The following is a 27,578-nucleotide window of genomic DNA, read 5'->3' on the forward strand; positions in this document are numbered from 1 at the left end:
GCTTCAGTCAGTCCCAATTTTTAAACTAACAACATGATTTCCTGAAATGTAAGAATTTGAAGTGAGAATTATAGTGTACTAGACCCAAAGGCATAACAATAATTATTTGTTGAGTGAATAATGTGTACAGAGTACTAGGCAAAGTATTTTACATGTATTATTTAATATTTTGACAACACAAAAAGATATTATTACTATTATTATCCTCTTTTCAAAATGAAGGAACTGAGTATTAGAGATTTTTAGTCGTGTGACCATAGATATAAAATTAGTAAGAAGCCGGAGCTAAAATTCTAATCTAGGTTGTCAACGAGAACTAACACTCATATTACCTCCCTTTGCAATCTCCCTGGGAAAACCATCTTCCAAATGCAGACACGCAGCATAATAACATGAAATGCGCTGAAGAATATTTTTGGTGCGACATATGAGTGAGGAGAAATGAACATGGTGCAGAGATAAAAACGAAGCAATGGGATTTCTTGAAGATTTTGGAAGTCATGGCAAATACATGAGGAGAATAAATGTAAGATAAATGGCTTGTCAAAGAGGGATTAAATAAAAATAGTAACACTGAATAGTAATTTTAAAAATGTTAATTTCCATTTTTTTTGAATAGGGAAAACACCTGATTCAAAATTTAACAGACACAAAAGTATATACATATGTAATTCTCCCTTTAAGCCCCTCCATTGCTCTGTGCAGGGGCAGCTGCTGTCACTTTTTACAAGGATATCCTTGTATTATGTATACAAAATTTATTTTCTCTGGATTTGAATAATCAGAGAGGCCTTTTAGACATTAATTTTGGAATAGTGAAGTAGTGGTTATTTGCAAATACTTTCTCAGATATGCCTTCGTTTCTGTAATTTCTCAAAGTCTGAAATTTGATAATCCACTTTTGACTAAATGCCTTTTTGTACATTATTTTTTCTTGACTATAGTTACCCTGATGTACAATAGATCTCAAATGTATTCCTCCTGTCTCGCTGACATTTTTTAGCTTTTGACCAGTGACTCTCTATTTCTTTCCTCCTCCTACCCAAGCCTCTGGTAAACATTTTATGTACAATGGAATACCATTCAGCCTTAAAAAGAACGGAAATTCAGTCATTTGCAACAAAGTGGGTGGACATAGAGGATATTATGCTAAGTGAAATAAGCCAGATACAGAAAAACAAATGCTGCATCATCTTATTTATATGTATATTCTATTTATATTTTCTAAAAAAGTGAGTGAAACAAGATCCAAAACAGGGATTCCTTACCTACCATTGAGAAGAAATTGCTTTCAAGTACTTTAGAAGAACTAAGCTTTGTAAATCATTCTCAGCTCTTCATTAAAATAGCCTCTCAAAGGATCTGAAAATATCAACTGTCTACTTTCCGATGCTTTCTTTGCCTGCACATATATATGCAAATACATAAGTGTATGCACGTGGGTAATACTTTCAAGTAATTATGTATATATATGAACTTTTATATAAGATTGTAAGATACATAATTCCACATATAAACTTTGAACTCTTCACAATTTCGGATTCTTCCTGTCTTTGGTGTATCTGCGTTGCTGAGATCCATGTGGGCTTTATGTTATGATGGAGGAGAGACAGCTATGTCCCTGACAGCAGCAAAGAGCCACAGCAGAGTGGGAAGAGTTGAGTGTGAAAACAAAAAGGCAACCTCTCTTTATTCTTTATGTTGACCAGGACCTCACAAATGTACACTGGGCAAACAAACATACCTGCAGCATAGTCACCTATACTGAAGTATCGCATACACTTCTGCATATCATTTGGGATATATCACAACCCTTCTCAGAAATCTTTCTAGACTGGGCACAAAGAGAAGTGGTAAAATTTTGTAATTGGTCTTGATCCTGCTGAGTCATTCCAGGGCAGGACCAGCAAGACTACAGAAACTCAGAAGTCAAAGCTTTGGGGCTTTGTGGTGTGTGCCAAGGATAGTTCTGGAAATAATTTTAGGTCCTGTTCACTCCACATCAGAGGGTTCTCTCATCCTCTGTGGAAAAAAGAGAGTGGTAATGGTTTTATCTTGAGAGCTTGAAAGCTTGACTCTGAAAAAGGAGGACTTCTCTTCATAGAGGGATGTAATGTGACCAGCAAGAATTTTGGAACAAAACAAATCAATTTTTATGTTTGCTATAAACAGCGCCAGCGGTTGGTCAGAACGAACTCATAAACATGTCTCAACATCCACCAGTAGCAATTTTATTGAACTGCTTCAAATTTCCAGTATGATTGACTTTACTTACCTGTTGTTATTTTTTGTATTTTATGTGCCATTATTAATTATTCAAAATTGATATCTTGGTTATGCCATTGTTTGAGAGAACAGGAGCACACCTCCCCTCAAAAACATATAAAAGATGAGAAACTGTACCCTTGTGAAATGTAGAATCTTTTTGAGACTTTGAGGTTTAGTGTCTAATAATCACTTGGTGATTGAGTTTTTATGTTTTTGACATTTTTCTAAAGGAATTCTTCTCTGATGCTAAACCTGGAATAGTTGCTTGTCTTTCAATATATTGGGTTAAATGTTAAGGGGAGAGAATCAACCAGGAAATTCCCTTTGGTATTGTAGCAGATGTTAGGCAATAGCAGAGAGTCAATTGTGAAAGGGTTGCTAGACACGGTCAGGACCCTGTGATAATCTGATCACTGAGACCTGTTCAAAGCATTCAATATGTGAAATTCAGGCTGATTCAATCACTCTCTATGGCCACCCAGGCAGCTTCCTTGAGTATATTTTTAAAAAATGATCCAGACAGCAGCTGCAGTAAATTTGGGGACCCTTTTCCCTTTGAGTGAGCATTTCCAGAAAGAAAAATAAATAAAATGTCAGAGTTGGTTCATCTGGTTTGCAAGGCAAGCTCTCCCTCTTCTATGAAGGAGGTTGAGTTGAGGAACGTTGTGGTTTCTGGGATGCAAAGCCAGAGACACAGCACAACGCACACCTTATTTGAGAGCGATTCACATCATCCATTTTCATAAGGCATGGACCAGAAAGCAAGCTTTGTTTTCAAACTGGGTTACCTTGGCACTGGTTGCAGCAATTTGGTGTGTGGTTCATTGTCAAAATGCTGTGGGTGGCAAAAGTAATCAACTAAGGGCGCATGAAATATTTAAATTGGGGTGGTTTGCTGAGGCCATTTACTCGACTCTTAACACCTGTACTCCAGTGACAACAATTAAGCCTCTTGTGGGGTTATACTTGTATCATATGATGTGAGAGTTGGCAGAAACCACACTGAGCAAACTCTTGTGTACTGGGCCACATAGTAAATATTTAAAGCTTTGCAGGCCACACTGTTTCTGTCATAACTACTAAAAGCTCTTCAATTCTGCCATTATGGAACAAAACCAGCCATAGACAACACATAAACAAGTGGGTGTGGCTGTGCGCCAATAAAACTTTATTTACAAAAATAGTCAGTGGCTGGATGTGGCTCATTGGTTGCAGTTTGCTGACTCCTGGTTTAGATACTATTGCTTCCTTTTGCAGATGAGGAAAGCAAAACCCAAAGAGATTAAAAGAGCCTGCCACTGTTATGGGCCAGTTAGTGGCAGGACACAAAATATCAAAATTCCACATTACGTTCTGTTATTTTTTGCTCACGGTTTTATGTTTTGCACATAAAAACAGTCCCCCTGTTGCCTCAGAAGCCTGAAGAAGAAAGACAACTTTCCCCTCTAGGTTTTGTCATTACCTTAACTAAAGCAAATGTCTCCACTTGAGAATGCTACTATTCTTTGAACATTTAATACAGAAGAAAACTTTAATAGAATAGACACGTATAAATATGCTTAGGAAAATATGCATTTCAAATATTGAATTGGTTACTTAAAGCCATAAGGGTAAAATCATTGCTAATAGAAGAGGAAAAAATGATTTGGATATTAATACTTCTTTGCTCAGAATATTGGCATTCTTGTTTTCCAGAATGCCCATTCCTATCCTCTATTTATTTTAGTTTTACCAGCCCTTCATATTTTCTGTGAGGCCTTGGTGTTTTGTGAAACTCCCGTTACCGGTGGCCTCAACTGCAATAGCACTTATTTCACGTGCTTCTTTTGTAGTATCCTATACCTTTGGTGATGTCATAACCTACATTATTTGAGTTATGTTATTGTTTATTTTTCATAATAGTTAATAAAGGAGAATTAGGCAGTAAGAAGAGGAAAGGAGGATAGATAATTTTTAATGCTGAAGAGAGAGAGAGGGAGAGAGAGAAAGAAAAAGAGAGAGAGTTTGATGGGGACATTACTGATAATTCTTCTCTCTGTTAAGAAAAAGAAGAATAAGAAGTGGGTGAGGATCACAGGCCACCCTGTTATGTTCTGTTTGGATGAGTTCTAGTTCAACGTCCTGCCAGGCAGGGATAGCACTTTATGAAGACCCTAAACTTGGTGGGAGGATGCTTGCACACCGCCCTGCTTAGTGTGCTAGAGAGCTGACCCAGAGGCTGCTCCCCCATAGCAGATTCTATGGATCATTAACTCTGATACATATGAACATGTGTTACATAAATAAATTTTTTTTTTTTTCTCAAGTAAATTTGGGAAGTGATGGATTAACAAAGCCCTTCAGTCTTCTTATGCTGAGGGCTTCTGAAAGCCTTTAATGTGCCAGTTATTTAGCAATCACCAAGACAGGGATCGAGTGTGCAGTGGTTTCCTAACATACCAAATCTTTCAATCATTTTATCACGAAACACAGAATGAGACAAGCAACCCCAGAACACATTTGGGAAATGCTGAATTCAGTTCTGCATTGGGGGAGTCTTACCTTCTCCAGTGGTAGGCCCAACATGTATGTCCTTCTTCAAGGTTAGCTTGGGACCTCCTCAAGAGCACAACAGTAGAACACTTACTGAATAACTAAAGGATAATTATTGATGAGTCAGCAGGCCAACATGCACAGTGACAGAATGCATAGACCTGATTTACTTTCGTATCATTTTTTTCAAATATTCTTTCATTCCTTCCAAATAGCTCTCCCTGTGTGTCATGTCTCCTTATTCCTTGTTCCCTCCTCCTGATGCAAACAAATGCACATTTAGAGGGTCCGTGATGACCCCGAGGCCCCACAGAGGTCATCTGCTTCCCTTTGGCCTTTTTAATTGTGAAACAGAGCCAGAGGTTGTCTGAGGGTGTTTAAGTGTTGAGCAAAGCTCCTGCCACTGTGGCTTCTCTACCTTGTTCCTGCCTCAGGGCCTTTGCCCAGCTCTTCTCTCCTGCCCCTTCCCCTTTTGCACCTGGCACTCCTGGTTTCACTTATCCTGCTTTAATTTATTTTTTTCTCATCACTGATTAGCATTTAAAACACACCATTTACTAACTTACGATAATCAGCCTGTTTAATGAATGTTATATTTTGACAATGATGTGTTTAATATTTCTCAATTCACTATTTGGTTTTTACATATTAGCCTGGTTTTGTTTTAAGAATATAAAATCTTTTGAAATTTCTTAGTTGTCTTCCATCCACTTCTCTGACAAACCACAGTTGCTCTTTCTACCTCTTTTATATGAGACTTTCTCTGGGAAAGTACATCTTTAATTTTAGCCTAACTTTCTTCTCACCCATCTCCCCAGAAGACTAAACAAGCTCAGGGTAGACTTATTTACAAGTTGCGATACTGACACTAACGATACATCCATTCGACATCCCTGTTGCAGTTCCTACTAGGTGAGTTCTGGAGTTCCTGAGGGTTACACTAATTTGAAACCTACCTGGCTTAACATTGCATTGATTACATTGAACCCACTTAAATGCACTTTTCAATCCAAAGAATTTGCAGGTGCTTCAGGAGAACCCTGTGATGAGGGTACTAGTAGCCTACCTGTGAGTAGAAACCGGATCCATTTTTGCTTTTCTAGGAACCTCAAAATTCCCCAAAACCACATCATTTCCTCTAGTTGTATCTTAGGAGCCTTGAAGTAGGTAGTTGTGTCAAGGCATACTTTATTTTCTACTGTCCCACCTGCTCACTCCATCTAGTTAGACATCTCCACTTCTTTGCCGTTCCTCCAACATACCCAGCACAGTCCAGTCTCAGAACCTTTGCATTAGCTGATTTATATGACCAGATCTCTCCCCTCTCCTCTATATCCACTTGGGTCATTTCTGAGTCTATTTAGGCTGGTAGAACAAAATACCATGGATTGAGTGTCTTAAAAACAACAGAAATCTCTCATGATTTTGGAGGCTGAGAAGTCCAAGATGAAGGCTCTGGCTGATTTGGTGTCTAGTGAGGACCTGTTTCCTCATAGATGGCCATCTTTTCACTGCAACCTCGCATAGTGAAAGGGGCAAGAGATGTCACTGGGACTTTTTTTTTTTTTTATGACGGAGTCTCTCTCTGTCGCCCAGGGTAAAGTGCAGTGGTATGACCTTGGCTCACTGCAACCTCTGCCTCATGGGTTCAAGTGATTCTCCTGCCTCAGCCTCCTGAGTAGCTGGGATTACAGGTGCATGCTACCACGCTTAGCTAATTTTTGTATTTTTAGTAGAGATGGGGTTTCACCATGTTTGTCAGGCTGGTCTTGAACTCCTGACCTTGTGATCCGCCCGTCTCGGCCTCCCAAAGTGCTGGGATTACAGGCGTGAGCCACTGTGCCCAGCCTGGGGGCTCTTTTATAAGGGCACTAATCCCATCCATGAGGTTTTCTCCCTCACGATTTAATTACACCTAAAGGCTCTATGTCTTAGCGTCATCACATTGGGGTTTAGGATTTAACATATTAATATGAGGGGCACAAACGTTCACATGAAAACAGGTTGCGCACGCCTCTCTCATGTGAAGCCTTTCAGCCAATCATTCCATTTAAAATGGAAGTAGTCCATTCCACCCTGGTCCTCTGATATGGTTTGGCTCTGTGTCCCCACCCAAATGTCATGTCGAATTGTGATCCCCAGGTGTTGAAGGAAGGGCCTGGTGGGAGGTAACTGAGTCATGGGGGCTGACTTCCCCCTTGCTGTTCTGGTGATAGAGTTCTCAGGAGATCTGTTTGTTTAAGTGTGTAGCACTTTCCCTTTCTCTCTCTCTCTCGGTCTTGCCATGTGAAGACCATGCCTGCTTTCCCTTCACCTTCTGCCATGATTGTAAGTTTCCTGAGGCCACCCCAGCCATGCCTCCTGTGCAGCCTGCAGAACTGTGAGTCAGTTAAATCTCTGTTCTTCATAAATTACCCAGTCTCAGGCAGTTTTCTATAGCAGTGTAAGAACAGACTAAAATGTACTCTTTAACCATCTTGTATTTCATTTTTACCATACCACTTTAAATCTCATATGCTATATATATTTGTTCATTTTTGTTTTATTAATATAAGTTGTCTCTACTAAAGTATAACCCCCATGAGGCATATTTTCACTGCTGCTTTTCCCCCTTCTTTTACTGCTCCTTCATCCCTAGCACCTGGAATAGTATCTGGCACATGGTAGGTTTTCCAAAAATAGTTTTCAATTAATAACCTGGAGAAGCCGTTTTTAGATCAGGCAATAAGTCAGTTGTGCCTGTAAACTGCAATCCATGTAGAACCTTAGCCAGGAGCTGAGGAGACAAGCCAAGGGAATACACAATAACTTTTTTTTTTTTTTGCAGATAGTAATAACAGTCATCACCCGTAAGAAATATTTGTTTAAGTTATCTCAGTTGTGGTTCTTTGGAGGGGACTCAAGAGAGCAATCTTAGTGATTCTTTTAAACAATTAGTCAGGTCCTGTCATTCCTCTGCTTAAACCCTTCAATGCCTTTCTGTCTCACTCAAATAATACCCCAAATCCTTACCATGGTCTTCAAGACTCTGCATGGTCTCTTTCCTTCCCTAGCATTTTCTTTCTAATCCTGCACTGTCCACTGGTAACTCACACATATAATTTTAAAGTTTTTAGTAGAAACATTAAAAAATAAAAAAGTAGTAAAATCAATTTCAATAATTGATTTAATTTAACATAATACCTCTAAAATATTAATTCAACATGCATTCAATGTAAAAAACTTGAAATATTTCATATTCAAAATTAATACTAAGTCTTTTACATATAGGTTATATTTGACTTACAGCACATCTCAATGTCGTCAGCCACAGTTCCAGGGCTCCATAGTCATATGACGCTGGTGACTACCATATTGGACAGTCTCTTCTTCATCTTCTCTCCCTCAGATGATTCTATTCAAGCTGGCTTGGACTCCTAGCTCAGTCTGCTTAATGTTCCTTTATAGGGCAAACACATTTTCACACCAGTAAAGGTGCTAGATTGAGCAAATACAAATAGAGGACTTCAATTTAAACTTATATTTCAGAAAAGTAACAAGTAATTTTTCAGTATAAGTATGTTCTGGATTACATGGGACATACTGGCAGCACACTGGGATGCACTGTACTGGTGTTTTACCTGGCAACCCTGAACTTCAGGCCATTTACATTTCCTCTTCCCTCTGCCTGGGCCACTCTTCTCATTACTTCATTTTCTCAGTTCATTCAGGTCTAATCTCAAAGGACTTAGGGAGGTCCCTACAAATATCTGTCTGTGTCTCCACATCATTACTTATTATTTTCTTATCCTACATTGTGCTTTTTACTACTTTATAGTTTTTTAAAATAAATTCTCATTTATGATTTTTTCCTCAATTGGAATATGGACATTAGGTTCTAGATAGTCCAGATGTTAAATATTCAAGATAATAGATATTCTAGATATTAGAATATCTTTATGGGAGCAGAACCTTTGTTTCCTAGTGTCTCCCTAGTGTCAATAATAATGCTTGACACATAATAAGCTTGACACTCAATAATAGTGTCAATAATAATGCTTGACACTCAGTAAGTATTTGTTCAATATGAAGGGAAGAAAAAATAATGGAAACTTTAATATACAGTGTGGATTTTCGAGTTGGACATTTATCGAATAGAATCTTGACATTACTTCTTACCAGCTGCCTGACTCTTAAGAGTTTTTAAATGTTTCTTATACCTATGTCTTGAGATAAATGAAGGCACTAAAGCTCTTAACAACCCTTCAATGGACTACAGATGGTCACAATACAGGAAAATATTTGAACAACAACAACAAAAGTTTTCTACTATGCATCTAATAGACTATTGTGAGGATTTAGAAAGTGTTTAGTAAGCCTCTAGCGAAATGTCTGCCATATAATAAATAGTAATAGTAGCAGTATGAATAATAGTAATAGTACTAATAGTAAATAATAATAGTGATTTTTGTTTGGGGGATTAACAATCCCTTAGCTGCAATTTCAATTCCAAAAATCTCTAAAAACTGAGTCTTTTTTCATAACTTTGAGACATGATGCAAACTTTGGATGCAAAATGAGTTGAGGTGACAGTTAAAGTTTTTATTTATATAACTTAGTGTGACTTTATCTGTTTCACTGCAGAAAAGTTAACATGTTTGATTACAGAGTATTACCCTAGACCCATCTGTGGGTAGTTCTATATTATAAAACAAATGTACCATAAGCTTTCTTAAATATGAAAATTTATCTGAATTATTATATACATCTGGCCCCAATATTTCAAGAGGGGAAAGTAGACCTATCAGTTACCAGTCAGTCTCAAAACTTTGCCAAATAAAACTTCAAGGAACAGCATATTGTTTTGCCTGTCAAGTCTTGCTGTCCATGAGATTACAAGATTTCCCAGAGGTTACGAATTCACGGTTTTCTTCTCCCTAATAATCTTAACATATCTAGAAAAAACTTATTAGAACTTGCTTTAACATGTCTATAATTTTTCCAATCTATTGGAGATAGAGAAAGGTAATATCATTAAAGCATTTGGGGTAACTCATTTCATAAATAAGAGACCTCCTTCTGAGTGGAAGACATAAAGCTCTGAAATTACTGCCCTTCATTTTTAAGAAACACTTTCTTTATCAGAGAAAATCCTGATAGAAAGGAATGAGATAGACCTCATTCATGTCTACCCACATCTTAACTGATGAACCTATAGATACAACGTGACATCCCTTATCTTCTACTTTGGGGGTCAAACCTCTTGGTGTCAAAAAGGACCATGAGAGCAGTGGAGGGAACTGTTGTGAGGCAGATAATTTGTTTATGAAGACACAATTGGTCAAGAATATCACTAGGAAAATATTAATTTTTCTTTTTTCTTTTTCTTTTCTTTTTTTTTTTTTTGAGACAGAGTCTTGCTCTGTCGCCCGGGCTGGAGTGCAGTGGCCGGATCTTGGCTTACTGCAAGCTCCGCCTCCCGGGTTTACGCCATTCTCCTGCCTCAGCCTCCGCAGTAGCTGGGACTACAGGCGCCCGCCACCTCGCCCGGCTAATTTTTTGTATTTTTTAGTAGAGATGGGTTTTCACCGTGTTAGCCAGGAAGGTCTCGATCTCCTGACCTCGTGATCCGCCCGTCTCGGCCTCCCAGAGTGCTGGGATTACAGGCGTGATTCACCGCGCCCGGCCAATTTTTCATGCCTTTATACAAAATGCTTTCCCATATGGATTCAGTCTTGCATTCTGCATGCATTTCTAAAACTCCCAGCAGTTCCTCATTCCTCTAACAGCTGTGTGCTCATACCTTGTTTTTCCTTTCCTTTCCACTGTGTGACCAAGTGTACCTTTCATGAAGCTCAAAATGTCTTCCTCCTGCCTTTGCCATGTTTAGCCTAATTCTATTGATTTGACATTGTTTTATTTCCCAGTAAAATGTAATAAACAAAATAAGCCCAGATACACATGGCTACATAATTTTACCTTTTATGTGGTGCATCACTGACAAAATATATATAATATACATACAGGAATATCTTATTTTATTGTGTTTCTCTCTATTGCACTTTGCAGATAATGCATTTTTTTTACAAATTGAAGGTTTATGGCAATTCTGTGTCAGGGAAGTCTTTTGGCACCATTTTTTTCCAACAGCATGTGATCACTTCAATTCTCTGTTTCACATTTTGGTAATTTTTGCAATATTTTAGACTTCTTAATTATTATTAAATGTGTTATGGTAAACTGTGATCAGTGATCTTTGATGTTACCATTGTATTTTTTGGGGGCATCACAAACCATCCCCATATAAGATGGTGAAGTTAGTAAATGTTGTGTGTGCTCTGACTGCTACACTGACCAGCATTTCCCCCATCTCTGTCTCTCACTGGGTCTCTCTACTTCCTGAGACACAACAAGACTAAAATTAGACTAATCAATAACCCTATAGTGACCTCTGCATGGTCAAGTGAAAGCAAGTGTTCACATTTTTCACTTTAAATCTAAGACAGAAATGATTAAGCTTAGTGAAGAACGTATGTTGAAATCCAAGCTAGGCCATAAACTAAGCTTCTTGTGCCAAACATTAAGCCAAGATGTCAATCCAAGGAAACGTTTTAGAAGGAAAATAAAAGTGCTATTTCAGTGAACACACAAATGATAAGAAGGCAAAACAGCCTTATTGCCGATGTTGAGAAAGGTTAGGTGGTCTGGATAGAAGATGAAACCAGCGACAACAATCCCCACAGCAAAGCCTAATTCAGAGAAAGTCCATAGTTATTTCAATTCTATGAAATTGAGAAAGGTGAGGAAGTGACAGAAGAAAAGTTAGAAGCTAGCAGATGTTAGTTCCCGAGGTTTAAGAAGACATCTCCGTAGCATAAAAGTACAAGGTAAAACAGCAAGTGCTGATATAGAAGTTGAAGCTAGTTTTTCAGATCTAATACAATCGATCAAGGTGGCTACATTAAACAACAGATTTAATAGATCAAACAGCCTTATATTGGAAGAGATGCCACTTAGGATTTCCATAGCTAGAGAGAAGTGAATGCTTGGCTTCAAATCTTCAGTGGACAACAGGCTGACTCACTTGTTATGGGTCAAGGCTGCTAGTGACCTGAAATTGAAGTCAATGCTGATTTTGCATTCTGAAAGTCATAGGGCCCTTAAGAATTATGCTATATTTCCTCTACCTTTGTTCTATAAGTAGAACAAAGCCTACATGATAGCATATCTGCTCCCGGCATGGTTTAATGCGTATTTTAAGTCCACTGTTGAGACCTACTGCTTAGAAAAAAGATTCCTTTCAAGACATTACTGCTCATTGACAATGCACCTGGTCACACAAGAGCTCTCTGATAGAGATGTACAAGGAAATATCCTTAAAGTTTTCATGCATGCTAACACAACATTCAATCTGTAACCCATGGATCAAGAGGTAATTTTTACTTTCAAGTCTTAGAATTTAAGAAATACATTTTGTAAGGCTATAACTGTAATGCATTCTCTGATGGATCTGGGCAAGGTAAATTGAAAACCTTCTGGGAAAAATTTACAATTCTTAATGCTATCCACTGATGGATTTGTGATTCATAGGAGGAGGTAAAAATAGCAACATTAACACGATTTTGGAAGCTGTTGATTCCTCTCATCATGGATGATTTTGAAGGGTTCAAGGCCTCAGTGGCAGAAGTAACTTCAGATGTGGTGGAAATAGCAAGAGATATAAAATTTAAGTAGAGCCTGAAGATGTGACTGAATTGTTACAATCTCATAATGAAATTTAAAAAACCAAGGAGTTGCTTCTTATGGATATGCAAATAAAGTGGTTTACTGAGATGGAATCTATGAATACTACTGGTGAAGATACTGTGACCAATTGTTGAAATTACAACAAAGAATTTTGGATATTACATACAGCTAGTAGATAAAAGAGCAGCAAGTTTTGAGAGAATTGCCTCCAATTTTGAAAAGTTTTACTGTGGGGAAAATGCCACCAAACAGCATTATATGCTACAGATAAACCTTTCCTGAAAGGAAAAGTAAGTTGATGTGGCAAATTTTGCTGCTGTCTTATTTTAAGAAATTGACACAGCCACCCCAGCCTTTAGCAACCACCACTTTTATTAGTTATCATACATCAACAATGAGGCAAGACCCTCTACCAGGAAAAAGGTTACAACTCCTGAAGGCACAGATGCTCTTTAGCACTTTTAACAATAAAATATTTTTTTAATTAATGTATGCACATTGATTTTTAGACACAATGCCATTGCACACTTAATTCAGTATAGTATAAACATATTTTTTATGTGCCCTGGGAAACCAAAAAATTTGTGTGACTTACCTTATTGAGATACTTGGTTTATTGCAGTGGTCTGGAACTGACCCACAATATCTTTGAAGTACGCTTGTATTACCCATCCTGTTTTCTCAATTTTTATGCAAGATACTACCATCCTGATGAATATTTTAATTACTCTTCCACTTCAAAATAATACAAACAATACATCTCATAAAGCATATTCTAAGTCTGCCTCCTTCAGACTCTTCTACATTTTCTGATGAGTAACTCAGAATTATTATGAGAATTATTGATTACACATATAGTTTGGGCTATATTTAATTTAATACATAAATATATAATTTGATAAATATATAACATTTTCCTGTAAGCATTATCAAAAACCCATGTGCACACTTAATGTTACCTATCTTTTGTTTTTTGCAGATCTCAGACTTGCGGCCCTTTCAACATACTGTGTTCCCATGGATACAGAGAGAGAAATAACACACACTAGAGCCTATCAGAGAGTGGAGGGTGGGAGGAGGGAGAGCTCAGGAAAAATAACTAATGGGTACTAGGCTTAATACCTGGGTGATGAAATAATCTGTGCAATGAACTCCATGACACACATTTACCTATGTAACAGGCCTGCATATATACCCTGAACTTAAAAAAAAAAATACTGTGTCCCAATAGACAATAACATCATCTATCTATTTAAATATTTTGAGGACAAACCATGACTAGGTTTTGAGATATACTCTTTGATACCTTTAAAAACATCCTTATTTGACCACAAGGTCCACATTGCTTTATTGACCTCAAAGATACGGTTCCAGTTACCACTGAAAGCAATGGCTCCTTCAAATGGAATAAAATCCAAAATTGTGATGCTTGCTTCATTCATTCCTTAAAGCTTGCATACAAAGTGATTATAGAAGTTTGTAAGATTTTAGGGCCAGTCGCGGCGGCTCAAGCCTGTAATCCCAGCACTTTGGGAGGCCGAGTGGGCAGATCACGAGTTCAGGAGATCTTCGAGACCATCCTGGCGAACACGGTGAAACCCCATCTCTACTAAAAATACAAAAAATGAGCTGGGCGTAGTGGTCGGAGCCTGTAGTCCCAGCTACGCAGGAGGCCGAGGCAGGAGAATGGCGTGAACCCGGGAGGCGGAGCTTGCAGTGAGCTGAGATGGTGCCACTGCACTCCAGCCTGGGCGACAGAGAGAGACTCCATCTCAAAAAAAAAAAAAAAAAAAAAAAATTTTACTGAGCAAACTGTTTCACTACTGAGTTCATATGGATATATTTAAACTAATTCTAACTCAATTATATCACTTTATATTTTACTCCAATGTAAAAGGATCCCAATTTACAAACATTTTCCAAAGATTAAGTTAAGTGTCTTTTTATATGCAGCACCCTTCTAGTAATAATATGGTTTTCATATGAAACCATGGGAATTAAACTTACTGAATCATCAAACTTTTAAAACATTTTTCCTTTGATAAATTCAGATTTCTTTCAAGATATAAAAAATCAATACTCATGGTATGTTCATTTTTATAATGTTATATTTTGTATTTAGGCAAGAACTCAAAAGTATATACGGCCCACATGGATATGAGCTGGTGATTTTATGTCTTTTCCTGATCCTTGCTTGGAATATCTTAGAGTGGTTTCAATCAACAATTTTTAAACTTTGGCAGGCACCAGAATCATCTGGAGGACTTTTTAAAAATTATTATACTTTAAGTTCTAGGGTACGTGTGCACAACTTGCAGGTTTGTTACATATGTATACATGTGCCATGTTGGTGTGCTGCACCCATTAACTCGTCATTTACATTAGGTATATCTCCTAATGCTATCCCTCCCCCCCAGCTCCCCACAATAGGCCCCAGTGTGTGATGTTCCCCTTCCTGTGTCCAAGTGATCGCATTGTTCAATTCCCACCTATGAGTGAGAACGTGCGGTGTTTGGTTTTCTGTTCTTGAGATAGTTTGCTGAGAATGATGGTTTCCAGCTGCATCCATGTCCTTACAAAGGACACAAACTCATCCTTTTTTATGGCTGCATAGTATTCCATGGTGTATATGTGCCACATGTTCTTAATCCAGTCTGTCACTGATGGACATTTGGGTTGGTTCCATGTCTTTGCTATTGTGAATAGTGCCGCAATAAACATACGTGTGCATGTGTCTTTATAGCAGCATGATTTATAATCCTTTGGGTATATCCCCAGTAATGGGATGGCTGGGTCAAATGCTATTTCTAATTCTAGATCCTTGAGGAATCGCCACACTGTTTTCCATAATGGTTGAACTAGTTTACACTCCCACCAACAGTGTAAAAGTGTTCCTATTTCTCCACATCCTCTCCAGCACCTGTTGTTTCCTGACTTTCTAATGATCGCCATTCTAACTGGTGTGAGATGGTATCTCTTCTTAAAACTGACAGTTGGGCCCTGCCCCCAGAGTTTCTGATTTAGTGGCTTTTCTAACAAATCCTCTGGTGATGTTGATGCCACTGGTCTGAGAACATTACCTGGAGAACCACTGGTATGTATGGTTTTCTATGTCTTACGAATTCAGCACTACCTGCATCAAAAGAGAAAGAAATGCCACCACCTCTGCCACCTCGGAGTGCACTGGAAACTTGAAGCCATTGAGCATAACAAAAGCAACCCTTAATCTTGGTGGAGAATAAAACTGAACAGCAGAACCTAGAAAATTTTTTTTAAATAAATTCCTCTCATTGCTTTATATTTCTGTGGCCCAAAATAGAGACCTAGCTATCTCAAGCTGAGCTTTGCCATAAAACATTGTTACTTATTCTTCCTAATTTTTGTGATGTTAATTCTTTTTTTTTTTCACAAGAAGCTTAATTTCTCAGAGTCCTTGGTTATATTCACAGAATTATTTGTTATCAGCTCATTATTTTACTAGCTCCTAATTTACAAAGACTAGTTAAAAAGTACAAAAAAAAATTTATTTAAAAATATTAAGAACATATGTTAAATGTCGTAAAATTCAGAAAGTTCTCAAGAAACCAAATTTTTGGTCCAGGTAACATGATATTCTCAGGTTTACTAAAACAATCACAAGCTACTAGTCCAGTATTTTAAACATAAAAATTTACATAAACCTATAACTGCTCTTTCCATTCTTTGATAATTGCACTATGACCACAAAGAAAGAAACACCTACCATTCACGAAAATTAATTCACAAAAATATTTTCTCCCTGTTGTAATTAGGAACATCAAATAATTAGTTTTCTAAAATGAAAACTGTCAGGTTTCCTAAGGCTTTGTTCCACACATAAGAATCCTTTGTTTCAAACACAGGCCCTTTCCTTTGCTCTAATCCTGGGATTGTTGATATGAGAGTTTGTCTAGGAGGTAGCAGGAAGCTGGGCCCTGTGGTTGTACTGCAGAAGCAATTAAGAAAGGAAAACTAGCAGAGGTATTTTCCAATGAAGGGGCAATCAATAAAAGACTCTGAGAGCAAGGAACAGAAATTTAAGTAGATTCTGATAAGCACTGGATAAGAGTCTCCAGAACTGGTCAGGTATTGAACCTGTTCAGTATGTTTTTTTTTTTTTTTTTAATTTTTTGTTCTTGTTTCCAGGATGCTCTTACTATTCCAATTTCCCTTTTGGCTAAGTATAATTGATTAATTTTTTTGGTCCATTCCCAATCTTATTGTAATACCTGTCAGGAGAATGAATATGTAATACTATTCTTTTCTCATTACCGTCTTAATATTGTCACTAGAAATAACTAACGTGCCGTTCTGTACTATTAAGAGATTTGTTACATGAGCGATAAAGAACTAACATTCCTTATCTCATTCTATAGTTCCATTTTCCATGCAAAGGAGCTGGTTCAGATAAAAATTAGCTGCGTGCTCAGGTTAAATTCATTCTGTGAAGTGATAGTATTTCAAATGCATTATAGGAAGATTCTCCTGTTCTAAGTTCTGATGTGGGAGGATTTGTCTAACATTTAAAAAACGCATATGAAATATAAATGGTAATTTCAATGCATTTAAAATAGTAAAATAGGCCTTGTTATGCAAGACTTCTTTGTATATAATATGAAATGAGAAAAATGGAACAAATATCTTCACCATAAATTAGAGATGGAATCATTGGGAAGTTCGATCTATGAATATGTGTGTGCATGCATGCTTGCACATGTACTTCATATCCTTTACAAAATTACAGATCTGCTAGATTTAGGTAACCGTGATAAGGTCATGTTAAAATAATATATTATTAGCTACTATAGATCCTACTCTTTACATAAGAAATAAGCATAGAAATGTGAGGATTTTTGAAGATAACTTCTAAAAAATTGTTTAAAAGACATATTGCTTACCTGAAGAATCTTCTTTGAAAACAAAAAGGGGGGATGGGAATCCATATATATATATATGTAATCTTTAGCATATATATATATAATCTTTAGCATATATATATATATATATATATATATATATGGTTACAGGGGTTGTAACCTTTTTCCTGGTAGAGGGTCTTGCCTCAGTGTTGATGTATGATAACTAATAAAGGTGGTGGTTGCTAAAGGCTGGGGTGGCTGTGTCAATGTCTTAAAATAAGACAACAGCAAAATTTGCCATATATGTATATTTTATGTATGTGTATATATATATATGTCTCAGCAAGCATATCTCAGCAGATATTTATTAAACACACTTTGGGTGAACCACTCAATAGAAGCAAGGCCAGCAGAATACTGCTGTGTGTTTAGAGGAGTTCAAAGGTGCTTCCAGATAGACCTTTTGGAAAAGGATTTCTGTGTGTGTGTGTGTCTCTGTGTATGTGTGTGTGTGTGTGTGTGTGTCTGTATCTGTGTGTTTATTGGTACTTTCAAGAAACAACAAGGGCATTCATAGATTGACTGTTTAGTAGAGGCCACAGTGTATTTCAGTCCTGACACACATATGGTCTTCTTTCTCTTTACAAAGTACATGAGGTAGGATTTTATTCTCTTATTTTACAGATAAGGAAAGGAGCTCAGGGAGGTTAAGAAAAATCCTCAACATCACACAGTTACTAAGTAGCAGAGGCATAATTAAAACCTAGTTCAATTTGGCTCCAAAGTCAATGTATTTTCTCCTCAGAATGCAGAAAGACTTCGAAGAGAGAAGTATGATTCTGAGTGCCATGTATAATAATTGACTATGGACAAATAAAAATTTGCATTTTCTTAACTACAAGTACATAGGTGTATTTTCTTAGATTGTAACTTGCTACGACTTTGAAATTATAATTATTGTATATCAAATACCCTAAGAGTATAGCACTTAGTATAATATACATGAATAGATGATTTGATAGTGTTGCTGCTACTGTTAATAATTATACTAATTCAATAAAGGCACATTCACTCTTGTGAGCTTTTGATGAATTTGGGTTTTTAAAGAAACTAAGCAGAGCAGGTAACTACATCCTATAAAACCCTAATCTAACAACAGTCTGGGGTTACTGTGTAGGTTTTCATAATTACTGGGAGGTTTGTGTGGGCACTGGATACAGACTTTAATGACTGTAAGATAATAGATAATGCTGCTTATTATAAAGAACTAAGTTAATTCAACAGCCATTAGGAGAAACTAAAATTTCCAACCAGATCTAGGCCCAATGATATTGAATTATCTGGGTGTTTCAGCAGCACACTTCAGGGCCACCAACCTTGACTTTTAGTTCATTATGGAAACTAGTGCCCAATTAAAATATTCCTTGGCAAGCAACTTTCTGGAGTTAGGCAGACTAATTACTGTAGGGAATGAGGAGGAAGTCATGCTCTAAATCATACTGTCTGACCTCAGAAGGAGGAACAGTTTAGTGCCAAGAATACAGCTACAGAGGGTAGTAAATAAGAAGGAATAAAATTTGCAGATATTAAATCATACCTACCTGAAAGGGCACTGAATGATGTTATACATCATTCTTGGGTTTATTTGATAGCCATGTGGAAGTCGAATGTGCATGAAATGTTTTACAAATGTAAAATTTACAAATTACAAAATATAAAACATTTAAGAGGTTTTACAATTTGTGCCTATAACATTTAAGTTAATAACCTATTAGTATTTTAAAGTTACTGTTGTATTGAAACTGGTACTACTATTATCATATTTATCATATAAGATCAGATAATGTACTGTAATATCATATCATATAACAAATAACTGCTTTGAATTATTTTTCAACTGATGAAGGTGAATTTGGTTTGCTGTCCTTGATATTTAAATTTTTATCTACTGTATTTTATTATGTTATAGTCACATGCAAGAAATAAGCAAGGGGAACACAACATTTTCTTGAGCATAAGAAGGGTGACATCCTCTGACATATTTTTAAATAACTTACATCTTCAGAAGGAACCTACGTATAACAATAATTCTTATTGTTCCTAAATAATAATCTCAGTAGATGTGTAACCTCTTTCTGAAAGTTTGACCTGCTCTCCATTTCAACCAGAAAAAAATTAGTGATGTCATCACACATCACATGAAAATCTGAATGATTGTAATATATAACACACACCCACGTGCTCACACATAAATACACAGAAATAAGACTCAGCAGAATTTTATAAAGAGAGAAAGGACTTCGGTTTGGTTTTCTACTCTAGAAACAAGCATGTGGACTCCTATAGACAGGTGGATTGCATTTAATCGAGCCTTTTCAGATGGTAACAACTAGATATTCTTTAAGAAGTGTGTAAAGATGAAAAAAGGAAGATATTTTTTCAAAGACTAAAACCCAATTCAAAAAATTAGAATTTTACAAATATCTACCCAAAAATTAAAGTAAAATGGATATATATTTCTTTTTAATGTCAACTTGCTGACTTTGCGTAAGAAAAAATGATAAACCTTAAACCACATGGCTTACAAACAGCTGAACTTTTAAATTGTATCCTATGTTGTTTTTGTTCCAGTCATCTACTTTGCTGGAACCACTTCTTGCTTTAGGACTCTATTACTAAATCAAATGTATATATGCATGTATTACTTATGTACTTGCTAAAAGTACATCTTGTTTTCAAGTAATGAGTCTTAATTTATGCTCATGCATGATTTTGCTCCTTTCTGATGAGCTCTGCAGGATGCTGGCCATAGTTGAGAGATGTTTCAGCTCTTGCTCTTTGGCAACTGTATTGTTTCTGTTCAACATGTATTTGCTTTGCACTGGTGATAATGTAGAATTTTGAACCCCCTTTCATACAAAGAGTTGCTGTCTATTTAAGATGCAAAAAAAAATTGATTCTCCATATTTTCAACATTGTGACATTCCTTCTTTAGCATTATTAAATATTTCCTTGGCAGTCACAATTCTGACATGACTCAGGACATTATTTCTCTAACACTTTCCATCTGTTATTGTGAAACATCCATTGTCCTATGACTGAAGGCCCTTTATGTTTAGTGAGACTTGAGGCTTCATGGTCAGAGCTGTATGAAGAAGAATTTGAAAGTATGTAGAATTTTTGTGGCAGTTCTTCTTTTTGAGTGATGAAGGACCATCTGTGATTTTTACAGCAGCACTGTCCAATAGAACTTTCTGTGATGATGAAATTGTTCTATATTTGTGCTGTCCAGGAGGGTAGCCACCAGCCACATGTGCTCTTGAGCACCTGAAGTGTCACTTGTTTTATTTAATTTAATTAAGTATGATTTAAATAGACAGTTATGGCTAGTGGCTGCAATATTCAATAATGCAGCCTTAGAGGATAACCAGAAAATTTGTCCAGATATTTGTTTTGGAATCGATCTGTGTAGCCCTATTTTATATTTGGATTTATAGTACTGATTTTTAACCATAGTATGGTGATAATGACTGAGAGAAAACATCTGTCTATCTATCTATCTATCTATCTATCTATCTATCTATCTATCTATCTATCTTATTTATCATCTATCTCTATCTCAATCTCTATGTCTATCTGTTTGTATGCATGTGTGTGTGTAATTGCATTTCAAGGAGCTATCGGTAGTGATAGATGAAAGAAAATTTCTGTGTATAAAATGTGTTCATCAGTTGGTTGATATTTAGAAGACAAAATCAAGGAGATTCTTTTACTACTTAAGAACTTGTACCCGAGTTTCCCCAATCCTTAGAACTTCTGGTTATCCTACAAATATAATTGTATTCTCAGAATCTGGCATTTAACCTTTGGAATGGATTAGATGACACATGGTAATACACTGGCTGCATTTAAAACAAGTGCATGGAGGACATTATGCTGAGTGAAATAAGCCAGACACAGAAGGGCAAATATTGCATGATCTCACTTACATGGGAAATCAAGAAAAGCTGAACTCATAAAAGCAGATAGTAGAATGGTGGTTGTCAGGGGTTGGAGGTGAAAGCAAAATGGGAGATGTTGGTTAAAGGGTACCAGGTTTCAGTTAGATACAATATGTTCTAGAGAGTTATTGTACAGAATGGTCATTATGGTTAATAATAATATACTATTATATACTCGAAAATCACTAAGGGTACATTTTAAATGTTCTCACCACAAAAAAGTAACTATGTGAGGTGATGGAGATGTTAATTAGCTTGATTGTGATAATCATTTCACAAGGTCTTGCACCATAAATCTATACAATGTTACTTGTCAATTATACCTCAATAAACAAAAAAATTAAATGTGTTTGATAATATAATGCCCTGGACTCAGCACTGTACTTCACTAAAATTATTAAGTCAACTTTTGGATTTGGATACCAAATCCAAACAGGTTGCAGCAATATAATGTCATTATTTGAATGTGGGGAAAATTCTGTCTTTGTGGCACTTGACATATGGAAAATGATAGTCATTATGAGCTGTGCAAATCCTATGGTTCATAACAGGTACGTAGTGTAAATGTTTTGCATGTTATCATATCATGCCTACTAGAAAGAATGTTTAAATTATTCGCCACTTCAGTAGTCCCCCTTTATCCAGAAGGGATACTTTCCAAGACTCCCTGTGGATGCCTGAAGCCGTGAATAGTGCCGACCGGTATATAATATGATTTTCCTATGTGGACATTCCTATGATAAAGTTTAATTTATAAATTAGGCACAGTAAGAGATTAACAACTATTGAAATAAACCAGTTACAAAAATATGTTGTAATAAAGGCTAAGTGAAAGTGGTTTCTCTTTCTCTCTCATATGTACTCTCTCACACACACAGTATCTTGGTATACTGTACCAACTTACTTTCAGACTGTGGTGGGCCATAGGTAGTCGAAATCATGGAAAACAAAACTGTGGATAAGTGGGAACTACTATATATTTATTGGTGAATATGATTTTTTCCATCAAGTTAGAGAATTTTTGTTTTACTTGGCTCTAATAGCTTTTCTTCTCTTTAGAAATTTTTGTTGGCTACCATCATAATGCCATATGTGATGATAAAAGATTAAAAACAGAGAAAAGGAGTAATTTAAAATATTTATTAAATATTTTTAAATACACTCATTTTTTACTGTTAAAAATCCTAGTAAACTGAAGATAGTATAGAAACATTCCCTATAAAATCAAGAATAAAATACATGTTTATTTTTACCATTCTTGTTGGTTTTTCTGGAGGTACTAAAAATACAATAAAATAGGAAACAAAAATATTAGCTAGTAGGTGAATATAAAAAGATGAGCAAGTTGCCTTTTGCATACAAAATAACATTTTCTGTAGGGAATCTTAGAAAACAGACTAAAAATACTAGCAATTTTGGCCCAGTATGGTGGCTCACGCCTGTTATTTCAGCATTTTGGGAGGCTGAGGCAGGCGGATCACCAGGTCAGGAGGTGGAGACCATCCTGGCCAACATGGTGAAACCCTGTCTCTACTAAAAATACAAAAATTAGCTGGGCGTGGTGATATGTGCCTGTAGTCCCAGCTACTCAAGAGGCTGAGGCAGGAGAATCACTTAAACCTGAGAATCAGAGGTTGCAGTGAGCTGAGATCGTGCCACTGCACTCCATCCTGGCCACAGAGCAAGACTCCGTCTCAAAAAAAAAAAAAAATACTAACAATTTTTACAATTTAATAAATTTAGCATATGCCAGCAACTGTAAAATATTTATTGAGATTGCAAATGCTGGAATTAGACTGGCTGTTTCATAATACCACAAAGATATATAACTGGATAAGTCACTTATATTCCTTATGCTTCACTTCCTTGAGCTACTAAATGAAAGTAATAACAGTATGTACCTCATAGAGGTCTGTATATTAAATGGTATGATTCACGTAAATTAGCAAAGCATGTGGCACTTAATAAATATTAATAAATGTGAATTTGTTAGTTAATTATCATTGTTGCTGCTTAGTAAATATAACAAGGGAAAATTATTTCACTAGCTGTAACAAAATAAGAAAAAAATGAATGTATGACAGTATTAATTCAAAAGATAGTGGCAATAAATTGGGAATTTTAAGGCTCTTCTTTTTTTTTTTTTACAAGACATGAAAAAAGACTACAGATTGTAGAATGAAGTATATTGGAAACCATTTAGCAAGAAGTTTTTAAAAGAGGTATAAATAATGTGCCAAGCATTAATATAAAATGGAATAATAAAAAATACTAAATAAAAAAGGCAGGTAAAGAGGAGTAAGAGGAACATAGGATGGTTGGACACAATAAAACAATTTTAAAAGGGTAGATTTAAATGTAACAGCAATAATTACTTTAAATGCAAATTAACTAGGTAATTAAAAGGCTGAGCTTGCCAACCTGTATAAAATGCAAGACCTAACTATGAGATGTCAAAAAGAAAACCACTTTAAATATAAAGATGTAGGCAGGTTAAAAGTAAATATATGATGAAGGATATATTATGTGATGATTACTAAAAATGAAGCTATAATGGCTATATTAATAAAATACAAATTAAAATTTAGAACATAAAATATTAACAGAAATAAGAAAGGACATCAAATACCAAAAATGTGGTCAAAATAGCAAAGAAAACATGAAGATGCTAAACATGTTTCTACCTAGGAGGGTTTCCCTACAAGAACAAACAAAAAATAAACTGGTCGACTGAAAACAGAAATACACAAATTCACAAGTATACTTAGAGACTTCAACATTTCTCTGTTAATAATCAATAGAATAGGAAGCAAAACATACCAATCAGGATAATTCTAACATCCCTGCCATATTTAAGTCTGATTCTAATGTTTGCTTGCTTGCTTCCAACTGTGGATTTTTTTTTTCCTTTTAGTTTACCTTATAATTTTTGTTGTTGTTTTTGAAAGCTTGACATGATGTACTGCACAAAAGGAAATGGGTTACTTAGGTCTCTAAGTAATATGTTGATAAGATGTGGGTGACGAGAAACATTCTGTAGTTGTAGGATTTAGTCTCAGTCTTTTGGTGAGCCTGTGCCCTGGCCTGTGATCTTCACAGGTGGTTCACCTTAGGTGAGACAAGAAGGATTAGATGGGGGTGGAGTTTAGTATTTTCCTGTCTCACGTGGAAGGCTAGATGGGGCTGAAGTTGACCACCTTCCCCCATGGAGAAGTTGCTCCTTCTTACTTTTTTAAACCAAAGTGAAATCTACAGCTTTGTTCAGGCATTACTATGTTTATTCTCAGGTTTTCTAACACTAAGGTGAGGGGTGTGATTTGATGGGGGTGATCAGAGTGGTAAGAAAGGAGCTGGAGAATGGAATTCTTGTTATATTTTGTAACTTATTGCCTTTGCGTAATTCAAAGATGCAAACTCTCAGCAAAGAGTTCATGGCACAACTTTTATATTCTCATAACCTAAATATTGGCCATGAGTTTGAACTATGTCTAGTTATTGACTTTCTTTTATATATTAGCATGCCATTTGGGATATTTTATAATTGTTTGTAATTATGTGGCACAGTTATATAGGCAAATAATTTTCTCATTTTTTAAAAAGTGCTTGATTTGCTGTAAAAAAAAGTTGTTTTGCTATATACTACGTAAGTCAATAAACTGATCTAGAGCAAGAAGAAATTCTAAGATAAACTGGGGGTGATGAATGATTTCTAGTTTAATTAGTCAAAAAGGAAAGCAACTTACACCTACTACATACAAAGCATTGTGCCATGTGAGAAAGATACATACAGTAATTTGTTTCAGCATATCGCATTTTGGAAGTATATTATTTGCCAGGTAGTAAGTGCTGGAGATTCAGGGTAAGTACGATGTAGATTCAGCTTTGGGAGCTTCTAGTACATTCAGAGAAATAGATACACAAAAAGTTCCTTAAATTGTCATAAGTGAAAAAAAGATTTGAATAAAGGCATTAAGGAAGCACAGAGGAGGGTTATTTATTCCAGAATATTTTCCAAAAATGATAATGATCTAGATAGAAAATAGCTAAAGCACTAAAAATGCAACATTGATGATAATGACAATAAATTCTATTTGTTCTTAATTTAATTTGCAGATCTAACATTTCTTCTAAAAATAAAAGAATTTTTTTTTCATTTTATCAACAAGGAGAGTAAAGAACAGAAATGGTATGTGACTTGCTTAATAGAATAGAAATATTAAATGGCAAACTAGAGACTGGAAATGCAATAATAAGACTTATCACTCAAACATACCTGGCATAATTTATTCATGTTATGCTTGATAAACTAGATGTCCTGAAGAAGTCACCTGTGGCAAGAGAAACATCTCTGTTCATTTGGATTGGTTTAGTATCATTTGGTCTTTCTGGGATGACTAGCTTTATGAATAAGTACTCCCACATTGAAGTAGAGTATACCTGTTCTGCAACCACCTGCACAAAAGCAGACATACTTGTTTTCATTCATTCTAGGAAGACTGCCTTTATCTAGAGAAACATTTTTTTTTTTCATCTCTGATAGGCGGATCATGAGGTCAAGAAATCAAGACTATCCTGGCCAACATTGTGAAACCCTGTCTCTACTAAAAATACAAAAATTAGCTGAATGTGGTGATGCACACCTGTAGTCCTAGCTACTCAGGAGGCTGAGGCAGGAGAATCGCTTGAACCCAGGAGGCAGAGGTTGCAGTGAGTCGAGATCATGCCACTGCACTCCAGCCTGGTGACAGAGTGAGACTCCGTCAAAAACAGACAAACAAACAGACAACAAACCGATGTAACAGAGAAAGTCCAGCTGTCCAAAATGCACCAATGAAGTCTGTCTTCCATTTCTGTAGGCTCTTTGTAGTCAGCTTCACCAATAAATGGTTTCTATGCCTCTACTCTGGTTTCCCTTATTCCTTGTTTTGTGTGAGGCATCCCTTGGTCAAAGAATAGGCAAACCTATGATTTCTAGCTGCTGTTTTTGTTTCTCCCCTACTCCTGAGATTGACCATAAACATTAGCAATCATTATTCTATCTATTGATGTCTATGGTTCAACCATTGATTTCATAGTCAAGAAACATTGGCTCGCGTGTTGTTCAGGCAGTAACAAATTTCAGCAATTGAAATAGGGCATTTTATTATTATTATTATTATACTTTAAGTTCTAGGGTACATGTGCACAACGTGCAGGGTTGTTACGTATGTATACATGTGCCACATTGGTGTGCTGCACCCATTAACTTGTCATTTACATTAAGTATATCTCCTAATGCTATCCCTCTCCTCTCCCCGAAATAGGCCCCAGTGTGTGATGTTCCCCTTCCCGTGTCCAAGTGATCTCATTGTTCAATTCCCACCTATGAGTGAGAACATGCAGTGTTTGGTTTTCTGATCTTGCGATAGTTTGCTGAGAATGATGGTTTCCAGCTGCATCCATGTCCCTACAAAGGACACAAACTCATCCTTTTTTATGACTGCATAGTATTCCATGATGTATATGTGCCACGTTTTCTTAATCCAGTCTGTCACTGATGGACATTTGGGTTGATTCCAAGTCTTTACTATTGTGAATAGTGCTGCAATAAACATATGTGTGCATGTGTCTTTATAGTAGCATAATTTATAATCCTTTGTGTATATCCCCAGTAATGGGATGACGGGGTCAAATGGTATTTCTAGTTCTAGATCCTTGAGGAATCACCACACTGTTTTCCACAATGGATGAACTACTTTACAGTCCCACCAACAATGTAAAAGTGTTCCTATTTCTCCACATGTCATGGCATGGCTTTTAATAATATTCAAGATGAATCAAAAATTTTCTGTAAAGTCTATGTAAAGATTATCAAACAGATTATTTTATTGAGTTGCTTGAATGACTCAGTCCAAACACTCAGTCTGAATGTTTTGTATTGATACAACCCCATTTGAGGAGATATGAAGATTTCACAGAAAGGCTGCACCGTTTTATTTCTATTGGAGCAATGGTAAATGTACTCAACTTAGAGCCAAATCCAAATTACCTGTAAGTGCACATGAAAATCAATATTTAAACTGCTTTTGACTTTTATTTTTTAGTATTAAAATAAATGCAAATATAGAGTATGGCATTTCTACTCTGAAAATTAAATATATTTAATATTATATTATGTTCTGAATTAGAGTATTTG

The 27,578-nt window shown here is 36.2% G+C and overlaps 1 long non-coding RNA gene across 6 annotated transcripts in view; it reads left to right on the plus strand.

Moving 5' to 3' along the window:
• Nucleotides 1-27,578, plus strand: part of LOC105498735 (uncharacterized) — a 234,283-nt gene that overhangs the window by 98,912 nt on the left and 107,793 nt on the right. For 4 of the 6 annotated variants that reach the window (XR_011612402.1, XR_011612399.1, XR_011612400.1 and 1 more), the window contains one exon: nt 376-526. The exons of 1 other annotated variant lie outside the window; for it this stretch is intronic. This is a non-coding gene — a long non-coding RNA (uncharacterized lncRNA). Of the gene's footprint in view, nt 1-375; nt 527-13,504; nt 13,577-27,578 lie in introns of those variants that run through there. One more of the 6 variants, XR_011612403.1, reaches the window with a different exon arrangement.

Source organism: Macaca nemestrina, chromosome 14, assembly GCF_043159975.1.
Source record: "Macaca nemestrina isolate mMacNem1 chromosome 14, mMacNem.hap1, whole genome shotgun sequence".
Lineage (NCBI taxonomy): Eukaryota > Metazoa > Chordata > Mammalia > Primates > Cercopithecidae > Macaca > Macaca nemestrina.